Source organism: Littorina saxatilis, linkage group LG2, assembly GCF_037325665.1.
Source record: "Littorina saxatilis isolate snail1 linkage group LG2, US_GU_Lsax_2.0, whole genome shotgun sequence".
Classification (NCBI taxonomy): domain Eukaryota; kingdom Metazoa; phylum Mollusca; class Gastropoda; order Littorinimorpha; family Littorinidae; genus Littorina; species Littorina saxatilis.
The window spans coordinates 11520492-11528901 of record NC_090246.1 but is presented as its reverse complement, the minus strand read 5'-3'; positions in this window follow the sequence as shown (position 1 = coordinate 11528901).

The window sequence follows — 8410 nt, the reverse complement described above, 5'->3', positions numbered from 1 at the left end:
CACCGCAACCTCTACAAATGCGACTTTGTAGGCAAACGGATCGAAATTTGATTTATCGATTTTGTGTGTGCCCTTATACGTTTACAGTCAAAGTGCTGAACCAGATCAAAACCAAATTGAAGTAAAGAATTAAAATTGTATTAGCGTGAACCGAAAACAGGGGTACGGGGGTCTTCTAAGCCTATCTGTTCTTAACTGGGCAAAGTCGACTACGCGGGCATACTTCGCGAAAGCTGGCCGCACGAACCTTTAGATCTGAGTTTTCTGTAAAAAAAAAAAGACTTCGCGAAGTCGACTTGGGGCTCGAGTAAGCACCAATTGAATGAGTAGAGAAGTCTGGGGAATACGCAGGCATGTGAAACGAAACTCACGTGTAATGGAGCCAGTGGTGGAAAGAGTCAGAAACTACAGGCAGCCGCACACACCTGGCACTAGCTTAACCGGTGTGGTGGATTGAGGTCGGAGCAGTGTTGGATGCCAAGCATTTGTCTGTCGCACGGCACGGATTATAAATACCTTGTCGCATGCGACTTTTACATCCCGTGAATGGAACAGAGTCGGAAAGAACTTTGTCGCAAAATTCAAGCGTAGTTCGTCGTAAAATATGCCTGTCGTGTCGCATAAAAAAAAGGGACAAGAAAAGAAGACAAATCCCGCGACGCACTGAACATGAAAAGAGCTGGACCCGAGACGCACTAACATTACGTTATGTGTTCCGTGGTAGGCCTACTGGTTTTCAGGCTGTACTCGTCTGCTGGTTTCCATTCAGAATGGCCAAGAACGTACACATTAGGCAGGATTTTGAAGACGGGAACATTTTCTATGACAAAATAATAATACTTTTTTCATGTTTTTTCATTTTTTTCCCCATACTTTTCCAACAGAGCTGCCAAAAGATCTCCTGGTCTTGAACCCTTTACAGTTCCGCTGAGGTGGTCCTTGGACCCGCTACCAATTAAAATTTGGATTCCCGGTGTTATAACGAGCACAGATTACTACTGTGATCAGATTACTAACCGGCCTTGTTGATCTCGCATAAACTCCACACTGACTTTTTTCAACAAAGCAGCACACTTATTTGAGGTAGAAAAGCATGTCAGTTTCTTGCAAGTGAACACATTTGTGGTGAAATTCGATATCTTTTACCCCAAAATACGATTACTTCGATTTTACGTGCACCGATCGTGGTTACGTCCCTCGAATGGCGGAATGGACATCATTTGTGATGAAGTGAATTTCTAAGTTAAAAAAAAAAATCTTTAACGAATTAGACCCTATGGAGTGCAAAGTACCACAGGTCGATCGTCAGTAATACCCCCATTCCACACATCCGTTCTAGGTCCCGTTCCCGTTGCGACCAAGGAACGGCACGGGAATGGGAGGGATCGGGAGGGGACCTTAATGGAACGCCAATGGACGTTAACGGAACTCCTTTGAACGGTAGGAACGGTTGGGACGGGTGAGTTCGGGCTGCATGTTCAACATTTTACCCATTCCCCGCCCGTTCCAAATGAACGGTAATGGAACCTTAACACGTCGGCAACGGAACTCGTGGATCGTTAATGGAACTTAACGCAATGGTAGGCCTAACGCAACGCTAGCGCTCTCACACACTGAGTTGTCATACCCGCATTCCACACATCCGTTCTAGCTTCCGTTCCCAGCCGTCCTGAAGACGGCTGCTACTATGGTCAGACGCTGCTCAAAAATACCAAAAACGGCCGTTTGCGCAGCGTCTCATTGTTGTGGCAGCCGTCCTCGGGACGGCTGGGAACGGAAGCTACACCGGATGGGTGGAATGGGGGTATTATAGGGCAGGGAGGGGGCATAGTCAGTGTGGAGTCTATTCGAGATCAACAAGGCCGGTGAGTAATCTCATCACAGGAGTAATCTGTGCTCGTTACACCGGGACCCTTTGGGTAGAGCATAGACCTATATTAGATCCCTGGGTAGAGCATAGACCTATATTAGATCCCTGGGTAGAGCATCTGTAGGGAAGCCCTGCTAGTCTAACAAACCCGTCTATCCTATCACCAATATACTCACTTAGTCATAAAATTATGTGCCTGTGCCTGTGTCATAGACTGCGGCAGAGAAATCTACGGTCTCTGACGGCAGTAGAGTAGAATGTACTTGCTGCTACTGCTGCTAGGTTACCTGTCAGTAAATCATGCGTGAGGAAGAGGGTGGAAAGGATTGTAAGAGTGTGAAGTGAAGACTACACAAGTTGGCCGCTGGCTGCAGTTGTTGTTTAGCTCTGTGTGCGGTAAATCAAGAATCAGTGAAATCGTAATTATTACATCTTTCTGCGGGGTAAAAACGGCCATACGCGTAAAAACCCACTCGTGTGAAAAAACACGAGTGTACTTCGTCAAGAGTTTCAGCCCATGAACGCAGAAGAAGCAGATTACATCTTTGGCTGAAATTCACTGGAATTACGGTGATGATTATGTGACAGACAAGAATGGGATGCTGCAGCTAATTCTGAGACTGCACGGCACAGGTGAATCTGTTTTGTTTTTGTGAAAGCAGTATTATTTTCGTTTTCCTTCCTGCGTGCCTATTGCGTATTTATGTATCTAATATATTTGTTTTATTCTAATCGAAGAGCTGCAGAAATTACAGCTTAGTTTGCGTTTTCTGGCAACGGAAGAGACAGTGTTATATATGAAGAGACCAAAAAGCAATGTACTCACGTTAAAATGACGAACACGGAACGAATAACAGCGACGCCTGAAGAAGACCCTTAGGTCGAAACGTCGCTGTTATTCGTTCCGTGTTCGTCATTTTAACGTGAGTACATTGCTTTTTGGTCTCTTTATTGTTCCCTCTCACGTGCAGTCGCCATTGTTTAATACTTTCGTTATATATGAAGTCTATGAGCCCGGTAGCTCAGTTGGTAGAGCACTGGACTTGTGATCGAAAGGTCGCAGGTTCGAATTCGGGCCGGGACGGACACGGGTCAACTTTACGTGCAGACCCAGAGACGGAAGCCATGTCCCACCCCCGTGTCATCACAATGGCACGTAAAAGACCTTGGTCATTCTGCCATAAGTGCAGGTGGCTGAATACACCTAAACACGCAGACACCTGGGTAGCGCGACTCCGTTGCTGCTAGCTTTCCACTGGGAGGAAGCGACCCGAATTTCCCAGCGATGGGACAATAAAGTAATGAAAATGAAATGAAATGAAATGAAATGAAAATTATATCGCGCGCGTATCTCCAGACTCGGACTCAAGGCGCAGGGATCTATTTATGCCGTGTGAGATGGCATTTTTTTTACACAATACATCACGCATTCACATCGACCAGCAGATCGCAGCCATTTCGGCGCATATCCTACTTTTCACGGCCTATTATTCCAAGTCACACGGGTATTTTGGTGGAATTTTTTTTTTAATCTATGCCAGTACAATTTTGCCAGGAAAGACCCTTTTGTCAATCGTGGGATCTTTAACGTGCACACCCCAATGTAGTGTACACGAAGGGACCTCGGTTTTTCGTCTCATCCGAAAGACTAGCACCTGAACCCACCATCTAGGTTAGGAAAGGGGGGAGAAAATTGCTAACGCCCTGACCCAGGGTCGAACTCGCAACCTCTCGCTTCCGAGCGCAAGTGCGTTACCACTCGGCCACCCAGTCCTTTTATGCGACGGTGAATATTTTGGTGAATTGTATTTTTTGTGGATCATTCCGATCTCCTGCATTGTGTACACCTGGACATACCTACCTGTGTTCCTCGGTACAATAGTGCAAACATGGTAAAACCTATAATATTTGATTTTAGCGACAAAGGTTCCTCTCGCTTGGCACGAACTGGGAAACGGGAGAGTCATGTGTTGCGCTAATAAAATGATACTGTATGTGATTTACCTTAAAGGCCATCCTTAATTGAACCCCAAGCTGACTTCGCGAAGACTTTGCAAAGTTGTTTTTTTTTACCGAAATATCAGTGCCAAAGCTTCGTGAGGTAGGCTTCTCGGAGACGACTTCGCCCAATTAACATCAGGAGGATGGTAGGATACACTCAGCTGTGTTTTCTCTGGTAGGGCAGTGCTCTGAACTGGTGGAACGATCTCAATTCTCTTTTGTAATCTGATTTACTGACTGTTACCCTTTTGTTTCGCTGTTTGTTTGTTCGTTTGATCATCCGCCTCTTCCGTTTGAGTAAGTCTGTCTGTTTGTCTCTTCCTCTTGCAATCCATGTGTCTGCTTGTCTGTCTATCTAAGTGTTTGTCTGCCAAGGCAGCCTGCCTGTTCATCCTCCAATCCCCTGTTAGTATGTCTGTCTGCCAAGGCAGCCTGCCTGTTCATCCGCCATTCATCTGTTAGTATGTGTGTCTGCCTGCCTGCCTGTCTGTCAATCTGTCTGTCTGTCTGTCTGCTAAGGCAGCCTGCCTGTTCATCCGCCACTCCCCTGTTAGTATGTGTGTCTGCCTGCCTGCCTGTCTGTCAATCTGTCTGTCTGTCTGTCTGCCAAGATAGCCTGCCTGTTCATCCTCCAATTCGGCCCCTGTTAGTCTGTCTGTCTATCTGTCTGTCTGTCTTGTCTGACTGTCTCAGTATTTGTCTGCCAAGGCAGCCTGCCTGTTCATCCGCCATTCATCTGTTAGTCTGTCTGTCTGTCCATGTGTCTGTCTGCCTCAGTGTTTGTCTGCCAATGCAGACTGCTTGTTTGTATGTACATCCGCCAATCCCCTGTCTGTCTGCCTGTCTGACTGTATTTGTCTGCCAAAGCAGTTTCAGTGGATTCTGACTTATGGTCCTGTCCGCATCGACGTATTTCAGTGAGCTCTAAAACAAGCCCGTGACTTTTAGACGGATTATCTACATGATCTACGCCAACTGTGATTTATATTAGAAGCTGCTCGGAGTATGACCCTCTTCAACTTATACGCGGATATGACAATCTATGCGTGTGTTCTACAAAGCAGACAAGCAAAGTAAGCTTAGTGGCAGTATCTCTCTGATGGACTGTGTTCTGACATGTATGTATGCTGGAACGAGGTAGCGCGCGTGTACATGTTGTAAATCTGCATTTTGTGACTCCCATAATTATACACGCTGTAAGTATATTCCTGTTATACCAGGATTGTAGCATGGTCTACCGGTTCTCTGTTCACGTATGCAAAATCGAGAAGTTTCTGTGTGTGATGTTGCAGAGAGAGAGAGAGAGTGAGAGAGAGAGAGAGAGAGAGAGAGAGAGAGAGAGAGAGAGAGAGAGAGAGAGAGAGAGAGAGAGAGAGAGAGAGAGAGAGAGAAAGACAGACAGACAGACAGACAGACAGACAGACAGACCAAAAGACATAGATAGAGAAATAAATAGAGCTTACGTAGCAAGAAACACGCAAGCTGTACTAGTATTAAAGCTCAAGAAAACAAACTGATATTAATTTTTGTGTGACTAATTTAGTGGACCATCGTTACTAACACATTTCTTACACACTCTATTTTGTTATTAAATAAGTCCAATGAGCTCAAACGTCGTAATAGTACTGATGAATCGCTGAGCACTTGACTGTGTCCAGTAGCATGATAATGACGAATTCTGTATATGAACTTGACCTTTGGGCAAAACTAAGCAGCTGTTTTGGTTTGTGTGGGGATGACCGATCATGCATTATCAGCAGCGATCCTATTTGGTCCTGTTCTTTCATAGTTAACTCCTAACATGGCAGCCCAATACATATCTCTTCATAAACTTCATAATAAAGGGTCACCATCTCAGATTTACCCAGGCTTTTTACACGGGCTAAGACCATCTCGCCAAGTGGACACATACCAAAAAAGAAGTTTCTGACTGCTTCCAGTGCAGAGCTAGATGTTTTAGATGAAATTCTTCTTCTTCTTTAGCGTTTCAGAATTGTCTGGTTACGTGTGAGCTCGTTTGCCCATTTGGGTTCCCCACACTATACTCTGAGAGCATAGTCAGCTTCACTCCGCTTTCGTTGAGTAGGCATGCTGGGTATTTTCGTGTTTCAATAACCCACCGAACTCTGACATGGATTACAGGATCTTTTCCGTGCGCACTAGGTCTTGTGCTTGCGTGTACACACGAAGGGGGTTAAGTCACTAGCAGGTCTGCACATAAGTTGACCTGGGAGATCGGAAAAATCTCCACTCTTAACCCACCAGGCGGCAGCGACCGGGATTCGAACTCATGACCTCGATCCCGATTAGGAGGCCGACGTCTTACCACCACGCTACTGCGCCCGTAGGTAAAATAATTCCGGAGCCTGACACTAGTGTTCGTTACGAATGCATTTCATTGATTAATTCACACTCTGCACAGAAAACGCCAAGGTTGTAGATTTTGGTATGTGGACGATGGCCTTATCCCTCGTAAAAGCCAAGGTCGATCTCAGATGGTGAGCCAAATTCTTTACAACTGCGAAACACGTACTGTGCCTTTACAATCCTTCGAAGACGGAGTACGGGTGCCAATATGGCGGGTTGATTGAAAACGGTCATACACAGTCGTCCCATTTGGAGTCATGGGCTGAGATGCACGAACGGAAAGTGGGTGCCACCCAGATCCGTGGGTGCTACCCAGATCAGTGGGTGCTACCCAGATCAGTGGGTGCTACCCAGATCAGTGGGTGCTACCCAGATCAGTGGGTGCTACCCAGATCAGTGGGTGCTACCCAGATCAGTGGGTGCCACCCAGATCAGTGGGTGCCACCCAGATCAGTGGGTGCCACCCAGATCAGTGGGTGCCACGCAGATCAGTGGGTGCCACCCAGATCAGTGGGTGCCACCCAGATCAGTGGGTGCTACTCAGATCAGTGGCTGCTACTCAGATCAGTGGGTGCTACCCAGATCAGTGGGTGCTACCCAGATCAGTGGGTGCTACCCAGATCAGTGGGTGCTACCCAGATCAGTGGGTGCTACCCAGATCAGTGGGAGAGAACAAACCGCGGGGTCTGATTCGTTGAAATCACAACAATTCTCAATTTCAACCTAACCGACCCCGCGGCTGGCTCCCACCCGGCTGGTAACTTTCTCGTGCACCTCGCTCATGGTCTCTGGACAAAGTGGTCCCTCGAGTGTTCAGCGCGGGTACTCAACAACACATCAATTATTAGTACTGAACAATTTCTGCTAACCATTAGAGCAGTTACACGAGAACGCTTCCGGAATAATAATAATATTATAATAATAATAATAAATAACTTTTCTATAGCGCGAGTCCCATCAATTGGCTCCAGGCGCTTTACAAATTCATTATAGAATAAACTAGCACAAATAATAAACTAGCACAAATGAATAAGTACCCACATCCATCATAGCTGAACTTTCATGTTCTAGACTGTTTTCCTTTCATCAGATAACCATGCCTTGGGAAAAGGGAGGTCATCCACATTATGGTAATCAGATTGGATACTATAATTTATATATATGCAAATTTTCAGATAATCTAGAAGGGAAAGCATCCATCAGCACATTCCTGTCAATTATGCAGCGAATAAACGCTAATGGGGAAAAAAAATCTGTCATGAATGAGACTAATCACGTTAGTCTCGAGAACACGCAGTTCCGTTGGTAGTCAGCTTTTCTGTCTAATCAGACCAGTGACCGTGTATCCCGGAGACACCCGCTTCCGTCACATTCAACAACAGCATATATATATATATATATATATATATATATCTACCATGGACTGTTCCGGTCTAAAGAGGTATGACTGTCTCCACATATTGTTCTTTTCGTTTCCAGTTTCAGTTTCATTAACTTGACTATTCCATTCCTGGGTAGTAGACGTTTTCAGGAAATAACTCTGTCAGGATTTCCTAGCGGTGTGGACGAGTTGCGCCCCTCTTCAGTGATATCCGGTTACAGCAAAACGTGACAAACAAAAACACGTGGTCGACAGTTAAAACCAGAAATCGCAGCGAATACCTGACTCGGATGTGTATGTAATTAGGATCGAACAAATCTCCACCCTTAGCCCACCAGGCGCGGCCGGGATTCGAAGACTCAACCTTCCGCACGGGAGGCCGGCGTGTGATCCGCTGGGCCATTGCGCCCGCCATTCAGTATTCGATCGAAACATTTTCTTTCTTTGGAAACCTCATCGGAACTCACTAATCACTGTGAAGCTATGATTGGGTGGCCGAGTGGTGGCCGAGTGGTAACGCACTTGCGCTCGGAAGCGAGAGGTTGCGAGTTCGACCCTGGGTCAGGGCGTTAGCAATTTTCTCCCCCCTTTCCTAACCTAGGTGGTGGGTTCAAGTGCTAGTCTTTCGGATGAGACGAAAAACCGAGGTCCCTTCGTGTACACTACATTGGGGTGTGCACGTTAAAGATCCCACGATTGACAAAAGGGTCTTTCCTGGCAAAATTGTATAGGCATAGATAAAAATGTCCACCAAAATACCCGTGTGACTTGGAATAATAGGCCGTGAAAAG